The sequence below is a fragment of the Cololabis saira genome, chromosome 14 (assembly GCF_033807715.1).
Source record: "Cololabis saira isolate AMF1-May2022 chromosome 14, fColSai1.1, whole genome shotgun sequence".
Taxonomy (NCBI): Eukaryota; Metazoa; Chordata; class Actinopteri; order Beloniformes; family Belonidae; genus Cololabis; species Cololabis saira.
Window position 1 is genome coordinate 41,536,012 of NC_084600.1, and position 14,919 is coordinate 41,550,930.

General features: G+C 39.2%; 1 protein-coding gene across 1 annotated transcript in view; it reads right to left on the bottom strand.

Annotated features, from left to right (window-relative positions):
• Window positions 1–14,919, bottom strand: part of cadm2a (cell adhesion molecule 2a) — a 462,577-nt gene that overhangs the window by 231,159 nt on the left and 216,499 nt on the right.

Genomic DNA, 14,919 nt, shown 5'->3' on the forward strand with positions numbered 1-14,919 from the left:
GTAATGCAATTAAAAAAACAGAAATGTCATACATTCTGGATTCATTACAAATCAACTGAAATATTGCAAGCCTTTTATTATTTTAATATTGCTGATTATGATTTACGGTTTAAGATTAAGATTCCCAGAATATTTTCAAATTTTTTGAGATATTTGAGTTTTCTTAAGCTGTAAGCCATGATCAGCAATATTAAAATAATAAAAGGCTTGCAATATTTCAGTTGATTTGTAATGAATCCAGAATGTATGACATTTTTGCATTACAGAAAATAAAGGACTTTATCACAATATTCTAATTTTCTGAGACAGTCCTGTACAGTAACCCTAGGGTTTGTCCATCTCTCACACACACACACACACACACACACACACACACACACACACACACACACACACACACACACACACACACACACACACACACACACACACACACACACACACACACACACACACACACACACACACGCTTAGGCAATATGACAAGCAAATAGACATGCTTGCATACAACAGACACTGAAATTGACTTTCCAGCCTCTTCCAGGCATGTTGAGTGACAGGACCTGCCGGGGGAGACGGGTAATGATGAGGCAGCTGGCAAATGGGCTGATGGGTAATGAGAGACCCAGTTTTGGCAGCCAATGGTTAGATGATAAATTAAATAGCCTCTACTGTGTGCTAAACATACTATATACGGCCAATGTTCCATTCTCAGGTCGGCCGTGTCGCCATAGCGACACGTGACACATACTTCATCCGTCACATATCCCATTATTATGTTGTACGAGTACTTCATCGGATTCCCTCGATTCAAACACAAGTATTTTTATAGTGTTTGGTTCTTCACTTAAGAGAGGTTATGACATTTTAGGATTTAAAACTTTTGCACCCTCGTTGTGTATAACACACTCATCGGCAGAAATAAATACAGGTGAGGTGGAAGAGCAAGGTACATGATTGTTGTTGGATTATTCGCACCATCTTTTCTCGTCCCGTCTTTGCATCTTTGTTTCCATTTTTTTAGGTTTATTTAGAAGAGATTGAAAATGAAAGACGTGCTTGGTTTTCCTGAGAAATATTGCATTTAAAATGACTTTTTATAGAAACACCGCGGGTCACTTTGCTTGTTCTTCTTTTGTAGGTTTGCAATACATAAATGAAATAAGATGATAAAAACAAACAAAAATACAATAATTCTAAGCTGAAACATCCCAGTATGGATCTTCATATATCTCTAGGTATCTAGGAGAGTTGCAGACAAGCCAAGATGATTAGACTGAAATACTTTAAATAGTTTTGTATAGCTCATTATTAGCCTTTAGTTGATTTACACGTTGGTCTGCTCCAACACTGAAGCAAACTAGTTTACTGTAACTACCAGTACGATGGGATTTCTTGTCTTCTACTTGAAAGAATTTTATCGTGGTGGATGTTAAAATCTTCTGAGGTTTTACAAGGTACATTTCTTCACACGCTGGATAGTCAAAGACATACAGAGAGATGTCTCTTCCTGCCTTGGGTGCTACTGTAAGTCGGTGGCACACAGTGTCCATTGGGGACGCCGTTAGAAAGACGTAGTACCAGCAAAGTGCTGACAACAGCAGAAGACCTGCTCACTGTTTATTATTGGCCATTAGAGATATTTACTACGGTGACCAACGATGGTGCGATCCCCTAAAGCCGACGACTAACCCAGACTCCAGACTAACTACAGGCCTGGTCTCCATTGGATCATATGACTGTAAAACTGTAGGAGTTGAACTGAATGGCATCTGTGCTTAAAGGGTTTTAGATTTAATTGTTTGTACTTGACACTCAAACCCTCAAGTTTCAGCCAGATGACAAAAATTCAACTCTAGTTTGTTTCTTTTTTCATTTACATGTTTTAATTTATGTCCTACATCCTCTATTCAAAAATGTAGGTCATCAGGTCAACCACGTGAATGTCTTTAGAAAGAGGATCTCGCTCCCACCTATGGTGTGTACATTCTTTTCACTTTAAAAAAAAAAAACTATTTATGTTAAGCATAGGATAAAAAGTTGAAACTCAGATTTCTAGGAAGTATTTTCAAAATCGTTATTTTAATAGCGGGACTCTTTCCAGCGACGCCTGTGTAAAGCAGCGCTGCAGCTGCGTCACGTGATCGCGCTGGACCAATAACAGCGGCCCCTGATGTAAACAAACCTGACGTAATGCCACCTTGTCTTCCCAAATATGTAGAAAAATACAATATAATGAGCTGAAAAGTGCACAAAAATGACTAAAAACAGTGTTATATGATGCCACAATGAAGATGAATATATATATATATATATATATATATATATATATATATATATATATATACATACTGGGGTTTTACACTACTCAGCTTAATGAATTAAAAAGCTATTATTATTATATTGTATCTGTCTTTTTTCCAATGAAAGGGTCGACAGGTTGTTTATTATTCTCTCCCCGGGATTGTACATGGTGCATGTGAGTGTTGCAACTTTCAGTGATGTGCTTCTGCGGTCTGGAGACCAACGAGGGTTTAATGACAGTAAATAAGGTGTTTTAAATAGAGTTATTGACGGAAAAAAGAAAGGAAAAACAAAACTGCAAGTTTGCTGTGAAATTAGGAGACATGACTCCAATGACATGCTTAAAATCACATGAGAAGCAGACTGACTGGCCCTTTTAAAATAAAGTTTCTTGAAAGAAAAAGGCAACGTTTCGTAAGTGAATAAAGTCAAACTAGCCAGTATGTAAAAAAAAAAACAACAAAAACAAACAAACTTTCCATCACAAATCCAATTCTCTTATATTCCATAGAGCAAGAAAATACAGTTTTGGCTTCCAGTCTCAGTCCTGAAGACCAAATGTAATATATTGTAAACAGCATCAAAAGTTTCAAGGGGGGGAAAAAAAGCCGTTATCAAGTAGGAGACAAATGGAGGCAAAGACGGGGAGTGAAAGCAAATCATGCAGACTTCTGTCAACACAAGGGACGGCACGCTTACCTGGTGGTGGAGCAGCGTTGGTCAGAACAGTCAGGGCCAGCACGGGGAGGAGAAAGAGAGACAAAGAAAATGGAGAAATTCAGAATAGATGGTACTGTATTCATTGATGTTACTTCCCCACTGGACCCCCCCTTACTCGCACTGAGTGGCAAAACATCATTTGCAAAAAATGGCTGCAACTAGTAGGGGAAAGTGTGGAAAAGACGGGATAACAGCCGATTATGGGCTTAAAGAGGACCTATTATGAAAAACAGGTTTTCTCTTGCTTTAACATATATAAAGTGGTCTCCCCTCAGCCTGCCAACTCAGAGAAGGAGGAAAGCAACCAAATTCTGCAGTGTCTGTACAGCCGCCCGGATGAGCCTTGCAGTGTGATGATTCAGATTCTGCTCCAGTCGTTACGTAACAACAAGTGTGATGCGTGAAACCACGCCCACAACTAACTCCGCCGGCCGGAGCTTCCACCATTTTTCCGTAGCGGTGTATCGCATCATCGCGTCAGGCAGCCAATCAGCACAGAGCCTCATTATCATAGCCCCGCCCACTCAGAATCCTGCATAGATAATGAGGTTAGAGAATGGGAAGATAAAGACATGGCTCAGAGGCTGAATTTCTAATTTATTTAGCAAAAACAATCAAAAGCTTGTTTTTAAGACATTCAAGGCCTTTTAAAAATAGGTATTAGATGCCATAATAGGTCCCCTTTAAATTAAAGGCAGTTGGACTTCACAGTGACCTGTACAGTTACCCCAAGAACCAGTGGTCCATGGACATTAATATTTGGTACAGTTACCCCAAGAACCAGTGGTCCCTGGACATTAATATTTGGTACAGTTACCCCAAGAACCAGTGGTCCATGGACATTAATATTTGGTACAGTTACCAAGAACCAGTGGTCCATGGACATTAATATTTGGTACAGTTACCCCAAGAACCAGTGGTCCATGGACATTAATATTTGGTACAGTTACCAAGAACCAGTGGTCCATGGACATTAATATTTGGTACAGTTACCCCAAGAACCAGTGGTCCATGGACATTAATATTTGGTACAGTTACCAAGAACCAGTGGTCCATGGACATTAATATTTGGTACAGTTACCAAGAACCAGTGGTCCATGGACATTAATATTTGGTACAGTTACCCCAAGAACCAGTGGTCCATGGACATTAATATTTGGTACAGTTACCAAGAACCAGTGGTCCCTGGACATTAATATTTGGTACAGTTACCCCAAGAACCAGTGGTCCATGGACATTAATATTTGGTACAGTTACCAAGAACCAGTGGTCCATGGACATTAATATTTGGTACAGTTACCAAGAACCAGTGGTCCATGGACATTAATATTTGGTACAGTTACCAAGAACCAGTGGTCCATGGACATTAATATTTGGTACAGTTACGAAGAACCAGTGGTCCATGGACATTAATATTTGGTACAGTTACCCCAAGAACCAGTGGTCCATGGACATTAATATTTGGTACAGTTACCAAGAACCAGTGGTCCATGGACATTAATATTTGGTACAGTTACCAAGAACCAGTGGTCCATGGACATTAATATTTGGTACAGTTACCAAGAACCAGTGGTCCATGGGCATTAATATTTGTCCACAAATCCATTTTCCTGATATTTATATGTACTTAATTTCTACGCCGGGGAAATACACGAAGCAAAGCTTGAAGGCTTACAAAAGTCTTGACGCTTGGTCCGACTTCAAGGAAGGATTTGTTGGCGAAATTAAAGTGATGAGGACACCCAACTTTATGATTTGACGGTTTAACGTTAGCTACCCAAAAATCCAACATTACCTGATACAAAATGGGAACCACAAATCCACGTTTTGGTGTCTGGAATCCAGTTGTTTCTGCGAATTGCAGCGATCCATTTGTCTCTCTTAAGCTTATTTTTCGGCAGTCTGTAAAACGATAACTCAGATTTCTTGCTAAATCTATGAGTACAGTCGATCGCACAACAGCTCTTTCCCATTTTAGATGTTTTCCAGTTGCTCAAACTGAAAGTTTACGCTGACACTCAGTCTTTCTGACACTCAGTGGGCGTAACCCGCTGTGAAGTCGCATCTGTGACGTCATGTGCATTCCCTCTATTAGAAAATGTATCTGAAAATGTAAATAAACACTGCATTCGATAATTTATCCACGTCACTGATGAGCAAGTGGACCGAGCGGCAGCATCTCTGCTGCCAGATGGCGCAGCTGCTGGAAGATGTGTATCTATAGTTGCACATGAACTCTGGACACCGTCCACGGTTGTCCTTTCACACATGCATTAGAGTGTATGAAATTGTCTATGTGAGCTGCATTCTCAACAGGAAGTGCTCCAGAGGGGGACTTGAGCCGAGCAAACAGGAGGCAGGACACGATGAAAACGCATCCTGCAGAAATAGCAACACTGTCATTGCAGCACACTGAGGATAAGAGATGAGGCTATTAGCTTATTCATATCAAGTTTACATGTTTTGAATGCATCTGCATCATCAATGAAAAAGTCAAATCGCTGTCTGAAAGGGAAGCCTGCATTTCTATTTGCCCTACTCTAACAGGAGCTCGAATAAACATCACTCATTCTTCGTACTTAAGTGCCGGAGTGGATTTGATCGGTAGCTCATGATTATAATATTCAGAAGAGATGAAGAAATGCCTTCATGTACAGATGGAACGAAACATTCACTGCAGGAATGATGGGAAAAGCCTGGTTAGGAAGTCAGGAGGTCACTTTGCCTGATATATGTGCTCAGTTTATGAATGATTGTTGTTTTAGATACATGTGAGTATGTAGAAAACATCTGTCAGAGACAAACTCACAGGTATTGTATATGTGCATACATTCAGGGATAACAGGAAAACTCTGAAAGTCACACCAACGAGAATCAAAAAATAAGACCTGCCCCGAATATATGCCTAACACCCAGCCGTTAATCAGCAGTACATAAGGGCCTGAGCGGTTATTTCAGGAAATAAACTAATCTATAGGTTTCATTTAAGTGAAGTTCAGTTGTGGAGCCAAGAGAGGGAAAAGGAAGCTAAAAACACTTTCTTTAGGATGAATGAAAGCTTAAACACCGGGCCATCAAACTCTAGTCACACCCCAGTGTTCGTTAGTTGCTGGAAATAGCTGTAGTATTTAAGTCCATTAGTTTTTGGACAATAATAGATCGTAAATGAATTATGTTGTCCAAGTGACTCACTGATCTCCCCTGGATTCACGAGGAGAGGTGTTATAATCCACTCCGCCTCTCCCTTTCTTCCTTCTCTTTGCCTTTGTTTACGCTAAGCTGTGCCTCCTGAGGAATAAGGGGGTTTAGCGAGGGCTTTGCTGATTGTGATGTCACATGCACGCAGGAGATGCATCCATGAGCGGAAACTGTACATCCATGCATATTCATAAAAAAGTAAGAAAAACATCCATCCATCCATTCTCCACCGCTTTTCCGTAACGGGGTCGCGGGGGCAGCAGTCTCAACAGAGATGCCCAGACTTCCTTCACCCCAGACACTTCCTCCATTTCTTCCTCCATCTCTTCCTCCAGCTCTTCCTCCAACTCTTCCGGGGGGAGTCCGAGGCGTTCCCAGGCCAGCCGAGAAACATAGTCTCTCCAGCGTGTCCTGGGTCTTCCCCGGGGTCTCCTCCCGGAGGGACATGCCTGGAACACCTCCCTAGGGAGGAGGGACATGCCTGGAACACCTCCCTAGGGAGGCGTCCAGGAGGCATCCGGTACAGATGCCCAAGCCACCTCAGCTGACTCCTCTCAATGTGAAAGAGCAGCGGCTCGACTCCGAACTCCTCCCGGGTGACCGAACTCCTCACCCTATCTCTAAGGGAGCGTCCAGTCACCCTGCGGAGGAAACTCATCTCTAAGGGAGCGTCCAGCCACCCTGCGGAGGAAACTCATCTCGGCCGCTTGTATCCGCGATCTTGTCCTTTCGGTCACTACCCAAAGTTCATGACCATAGGTGAGGGTAGGGGCGGAGATTGACCGGTAAATCGAGAGCTTCTCCTTTCGACTCAGCTCCTTCTTCACTACGACTGCGCCCGAGATACTTGAACTCCTCCACCTGAGGCAGGACTTCTCCACCACCCGGAGAAGGCACGCCACCCTTTCCCGGTGGAGAACCATGGCCTCCGTTTTGGAGGTGCTGATTCTCATCCCTGCTGCGTCGCACTCGGCCTCAAACCGCCCCAGCACATGCTGGAGGTCCCGGTCCGATGAATCCAACAGGACAACATCATCCACAAAAAGCAGAGATGAAATCCTGTGGTTCCCAAACCGGATCCCCTCCGGCCCCTGGCTGCGCCTAGAAATCCTGTCCATAAAAATTATGAACAAGACCGGTGACAAAGGGCAGCCCTGCCGGAGTCCAACATGCACCGGGAACAAGTCTGACTTACTGCCGGCAATGCAAGTAAGAAAAACAATAATAGTGATAAAGAATAGATGAAGAATTGATTCAGCAAGGAGATTCACCATCAAAAGCATCAACGTAACTAACCTTTGTGCAAACATCTTAACCACAGCAGCTCCTACCAGCAGGTCATCCTCTAAACTGTCCTGATTACCTTTAGGCCTGTCATCAACAACCTTCTTGGCAGTGTACCTCGGCTCTATTTCCTCTGGACAAAAGTAGTCCCACTTCACAGATAATAGCATTTCCTTGTGTCTCGCAGGGCCGTTGAAAGGCTGAGCAGTCACAGCCAGGTCTGTGATGGGATCACAACGCTGCTCGTTACGGCCGGATCACAACGTGTGACTGACAAACCCGCAGCATTCAATACCATTGCGGTTAAAGCTGTATGTTTTTGTTGGCTTCAAAGAGCCTCTGCTTCGAGTGCAGCCAATGGATGTGGCGGAGCGCAGTCAGTCAATATGCCGCCACGATCAGCTGGCAGCGCTGAGGAGCAATTAGCTATCAACAGGGCGTAATGAAACAGAGCTGGACGCTGCTTTTAAAACGACGGCACGACCACCGACCACAAAACATCTGATTGTAATCTTTTCTAGCAGCGTGTGCTCTTACTGCCATATGTTTATCTGTCTTCTCCAACAGACACCATGCCCAAAGGAGCGAGGGGAAAGAAAAGAGGGAGGAAAAAAGAAGGTCTCATTAATGACCCTTGTCAGTGCGAACCGCAGGGTGACAGACAGAACTGTAGCACTCTGCTGAAGCATGACTCGGTATCTGATGCATACCTAATGGCTGTCAAAGCTTGTAAGTCAACATTCAACATCTAAAGCAGTCTGTGGTTCACTCACACGCCCTTTTTTTCTGGATAATTTGGCTTTGACGGCACTGCCAATTTGTTTCTCATAAGTTGCAGCCATTAAAATTGCTCTAATCAAGAGGATTGTTTCTGAATAACACTTATCCAGTTCATTGAAAATCTGTCAAAAGCAACTTTGCCAATTAGAAAAGATTAAAAAGAGAGAGAAGGGGAGATAGTGTGAACTGGCTGATGTGCCTTTCCCACTCACCTCGCAACACAGAAGGATAATGCTAATAACCATGGAAACGGTACACAACAGATAAACAGTCGTAGTGTCAATATACATGCAGAAGATAAAGATTACACAAACTGAACATTAAAAATGTGAGCGAAAACTGCAAGAGTCAATAGTGAAAGTTAAGCCAAGAGCTTTTAGGTTTTTCCTAACTAAAAATGTTATAATACAAATAAACTAGACCTGTGTTGAAAAGATCGATTTTCTGATTCTAAATCGATTCTCATATTAATTCCTAAAAATCGATTCATATGTCTAAAGATCGATTATATTTTATTTTTTCATCATTACAACTTTTGGTATTTTTTTGGTTATGCCCAAAAAAGGAATATTTTGTTGGACACGAGAACAAATGGTGCCATGTTTTTTGCCTTTAAATATGTTTAAAGGTATGAAAACATTAAAGTTTTCAGTTATAATTGCATAAATTGTCTATATTTCTTTGCTTTATATACTGTATTGGGGTTACATTTGCATAAAATGCTAAAAACCAAATTCTCATAAATGGGAAAAAATAAAACCGATTTCATCCGTCTCTGTTTCCTCCCTGGATCTGTTTGGTAATTCTGCCCCACGATGTTTCTGAAAGCAGTTCTATCAGCATTCTGGGAGCTGATTGGTCCTTACAGCATCATTAGCTGCAAAACTTGCTGTTGAATCTCAATATAATACTAGTGTTAATATGTTGCATAACTACAAAGTCATATAATTCATGCAACAGCTCAAAAAATAACACTAACCCAAATCAATATCGGAATCGAATCAAATCTTGATAATTGATTCTGAATCTTAAGAATTGGAATTGAATCCATTCTTGGCATTTGAATCGATCCCCAACCCTAAAATACACATTTACATCCAAAGCCTTAACCTCAAACTAAATCTACAGCAGGCAGGTATCGCTGAGCCTGATATCAGGTGATTAATAAGTGAAGGTTATAATTTTTATACACGTAAACAAAAACCTTTGCAGTCTGACCAGTCAGCAGAAAATACAACTTAGCTGCTGATCGTAGCGTTTCAGGACAACTGATTAATTACTGTTGCTAATAAGCACAGCGGTAGTCAAGAAAGAAAACGTCTACATCTCCCTTCCTTTCTTCAGTAAATTGTGTTTTGAAACACTAAAACAGGAGCCTGAGGGTATGATGTGATGATGTCAGTCTGCAGAAAGCATCACCATCCCACTTGTTGGCCCACTTGTTGAAACATTTACGGTCCACGTGGCAAATTTTGCTCAAAAAAGGGAATATTCTGCCAGTGAAGACGTTTGAACTTTTTCTGCTTTACCAAAGAAAAATTTTAATAGCACTGTGAAGCTCGCAGCTCAATATTTTTGGTTCGGCTGGAAATGGAGTACTAAAAATAAGCGAAAATATTTCATTCATTAAATAACAACTCAGGTACTGACATTGTGAAACATCTGTTATGTACGAGGCCTACAGTGTATAGGTTTAGTATTGAGTGTAATCATTAGCTCTGTAATTGGAAATCATCTACAGGACAGCTGCTCGTCACTTAAAAGGGAAATGCATTATTGCCACCAGATGCTTTACTGTTTGCATGTGTGTTTATGTCAAACATCTGTGCACGTCTGTATTGCAGGTAACGCTCATTTTCCTTTATCCAATTTGGTTGTATGTTCTAGGGCTGGGCGATATGGACCAAAAGTCATATCTCGATATTTTCTAGCTGAATGTTGATACTCGATATATATCGATATTTTTTATGTGCCATAATTGGAGTTTCCCCCGAAGCATTATAGCATAGAATCTCTGTTAGCATCTCTGTTAGCATCTCTGTTAGCATCTCTGTTAGCTTCATTTTTTTCTGAGGCAAACCCTTAAAAAAACTGTCAGTTTTAATACAAAACCTTGTGCCAAATGTCACACAGGTACCTTTATTAACAGAGGTCTGCACAATATCAAAATGTATAAAACAACGCCCCGGTCTGACCTCACCCCTCATTGCAAAACATAAATGACCAATTCTAACTCTAATAATTATTTCTGGCATTATCATGATATATTGTTTCATATTATTATATTAAGTTATGAAATCTCTTGGGATGTTAAACTAAAGTATTATATTGTAATATATAATAGTATGGTGATATAATTTGGTTATATGTTATAATATTTTATACAAATTATGTTATATTAGGATATTACTATATTTATTATGCTATATTTATATGATATCATGCTACACCACTCTATATGATAATTATTTATTTGTCCACTCTCGAATCAATATTCTCAATTTATGTACCTATTTTCATCACCTTATTTACACTCAAACACGGCACGCACACACACACACACACACACATACTGATGCTGTCTTTTGTCATCGTTTGCACTGTATGTTAATAAATAAAATTTAAAAAAAAGGAAAAAAAAAAATTATAAAACAAATGAAATAAAAATAAACTGCCTGCATATATAGAATAAAAATGCTTATTGAATAAAATAAAACAAATATCCCTTTCCTGCATAACAATTAAATTAAAATACACTGTGCAATTAATACAACGTAGACAGTAACAGGCAGACTTTTCCACTGAGGTTGACAGTTGTGCAAATAACAAAATATTCGTGCAAATCTCAAATAAAACATTCAAGTCAATTTGTCACAAAATAAGCTATATCCAAATCATAAAAAAAAAATATTAAAAAAAAATTATAATAATCGATATAAACGATATTGTCTCGTACCATATCGCGTTTGAAAATATATCGATATATATTAAAATCTCAATATATCGCCCAGCTCAGGTACAACTCAGGTACTGACATTGTGAAACATCTGCTATGTACGAGGCCTACAGTGTATAGGTTTAGTATTGAGTGTAATCATTAGCTCTGTAATTGGGAATCATCTACAGGACAGCTGCTCGTCACTTACCGGTAAAAGGGAAATGCATTATTGCCACCAGATGCTTTACTGTTTGCATGTGTGTTTATGTCAAACATCTGTGCACGTCTGTGTTGCAGGTAACGCTCATTTTCCTTTACCCAATTTGGTTGTATGTTCCCACACTTTTTTGATTTTCCACGAGTAATTTTGTTAATATTGCAGCCAGAGGCGTAACTTATCACGGGTAATAAACAGGTTTCATACTCCAGAGGCAAACACTGTTTCAAATTGATTTCATTGTTAAGCAGTTGAACGAAAAAGGGTTTGAAAAAAAAAAGGCAAAGATCGCCTTGAGCTGTTTTCCTGCTCTCATGAACCGCAGCTCCGCGTTAACACCGAGGATGAAAGACATATGATTTACTATTTGCACATGGGAACTGTGTCATCTTCTGACACAAGCGGCATTGAGGATTCCATAACTTCTAGAATTTAATTTGGTGTATAAAAATTCACCTGCTGGATTTTTTTATCCACACGTGACAAATTATAGACTCCAATCTGGAAAATCTGGTCTTTCACATTTCTGTTGGGCAAACATGGACATTTTCGTCATCTCCATGTAAGATGTTGACAATTATTTCATTGTTTTTGCCTGAGGCCGTATCTGTGAATTCACTGCATTAATTCATTCTCATGCTTTGAATGAATGAATTAATCCTGTGTTTAGTGCTCTGCAGCATCATCATGTCTCCCATATCCACCAATGGTGACAGTTAAAATGTCCACGAAGCAGCAAACTAATCCCCTTAAATGGTTATGGACTTACAAACCCAGGAAGTGTCATTGATAGTAGGCAAACATGGTTTGAAGTGATGAAAATGAATCAGTAAAAACTTTAAAGTCAGTCATAGAATAGACAGAACAGGTGTAATTTGTAAAGACATATGAATTTATGTTTTGTTTAAAGAAAATAAGACAGTTGTTCTCATTTTGGACTCATGACCACATCTCTAGCCTTGAGACCTACGACCCTAATCTCATATTTTGAGCTGAGGGGATCCATTATTTTGAATTTATATAGAGTGACTAGGCTTTTTTCCTTCTTTTTTCTCCCGAAATTGACCTAAAGTCTAAAATGCAAAGGCTTAGTCTGCAAATAAGAGTATGAATGACTTGTTGGGGCTCCAGGTGTTTGCTTATGGTGTCCTATGAATGTTTTTGCATCACTAACGTTTCCACCTGCAGGACACTCAAATAAGCCTGTGTTGAAAAAAAACGATTTTCCGATTCTAAATCGATTCTCATATTAATTCTTAAAAATAGATTTGCATGTCTAAAGATTGATTATTTTTTTCCATCATTACAACTTTTGGTATTTTTGTGGTTATGCCAAAAAAAAGGAATGTTTTGTTGGACACAATGTGTTTGCCTTTAAATATGTTTAAAGGTATGAAAACATTAAAGTTTTCAGTTATAATTGAATAAATTGTCTATATTTCACTACTTTATTTACTGTCTTGGGGCTACATTTGCATAAAATCCTAAAAACCAAATTCTCAAAAATTAAAAACCCGAAAAAGGAAAAAAAAATAAAACCGGAATCTGAATTTCTGAAAGCAGTTATAGAGAATAACTGGTGCCATGTTTTTGCCTTTAAATATGTTTAAAGGTATGAAAACGTTAAAGTTTTCAGTTATAATTGCATAAATTGTCTATATTTCTTTGCTTTATATACTGTCTTGGGGTTACATTTGCATAAAATGCTAAAAACCAAATTCTCATAAACGGGAAAAAAATTAAAATGATTTCATACATCTCTGTTTGCTGCCCTGGATTCTGCCACATGTTTCTGAAAGCAGTTCTATCAGCATTCTGGGAGCTGATTGGTCCTTACAGCATCATTAGCTGCCAATACTTGCTGGTGAATCTCAATATAATACTAGTATTAATATGTTGCAGAACTACACAGTCATATCATTCATGCAACAGCTCAAAAAACTGTTTTAATAAAACTAATCGATATTGGAATCGAATCGAATTGAACCAAATCGAATAATGAGATGAGGAAGTTGGAGAAAGTTGATCATTTAACTCTTGTCTGGATCTATGATGTAACAGAAACCTACAAATCTAAATAGCTCAGTGAAAGATATTTTCCTGAAGTTTTCACAGAGAAAGTTAGGTTGGGTTAAGCTGAGTTTAGTCCTTACAGATATGCACTTTTATATTATATGTTTCTTTAAATGCAATAACTTTATGTTTATGATCCACTTCATGCCTTCCAGCCTGAGTAGATACATTGCCTACAAAGTGGATTTTTTCATCAGTGGGAAACTTTTTGTGTTTTATGCTGATGAATCACAACATTATAAAGTTCTCTGTTAGCTGACGGCAATAACCAGTACTCGAGTTGTAAAAAAAAATCAGGGGGGATGGTGGATTTTATCATATAGGGACAGATAATTTGTGCTGATTACAAATAATATAATATATTACAAATAATAGCAGTGACCAAAACACCTGCAGAAATACTGCAGGAATGACATAGCAGCAGTTAAATGCAGCCTTCTGTAAGCTTTAAATATCCACTGGGCTTACATCAAATACATCAAAACACAACAATAAAAAACACTTTTCTGAACTTATCAATATGACTCTGTCCTTCACAGGATAAGTAACATGGATCACTGCAAAAACTCACAATCTTAACAAGAATATTTGTCTTATTTCTAGTTAAAATGTCTCATTTTAGTAAAAAAAATCTCATTACACTTAAAACAAGACTCATCACTCGAAAAAACAACAATTTTCACATGTTTCAAGTAGATTTTCACTTGAAATAAGTAGAAAAATCTGATTTTTTTGCTTGTAATAAGAAGATAAATCTTGTCTCACTGGCAGATTTTCCTACTTATTTCAAGTGAAAATTTACTTGAAACAGATGAAAATTGTCAAATAAGTTATTTTTTCTGGTGTTATTTTTCTGGTGATGCCTCTAAATGTTGAAATAGCAGTAAAACCACATTCATTAATGAAATGACATAATGGATGGAAAGCGGGGATGGCAGTTTTACAGGGGGGATGATTTGGACCGTTTTTATTTCAGGGGGGGATGCCATCCCCCCTCATCCCCCCTCAACTCCAGTACTGACAATAACTGCTAACTTGCATGCAAAATGTGCAAATTTAACACTTAAAACTTAAAAAAAGTTTAATTTCACAATTACTCAGGATTATTACAGTATGAAGTGCAGTTGAGAGCAACAAGCACACTTCATCAACATGAACTACATGTACACTACTACCGTGTGCAGCGACAGACACCGTGGTTTGTGAATAACACGTCCTGCCGGTTTAAAAGTGTAAGTAAAAGTCAGAGAAAGATGTGCGTTGCTCCGTGCTGCCGCTGCAGTCCCCCCGGCATGTGGGGGTGTTGATGTGGCAGCGTTTCACATGCACCGAGGTTGTGCTGCTTCTGCAGGGTGACTCAGCAGGAGCTTAATGAAAGAACAAAGACCAGACCATAGTGTACAGA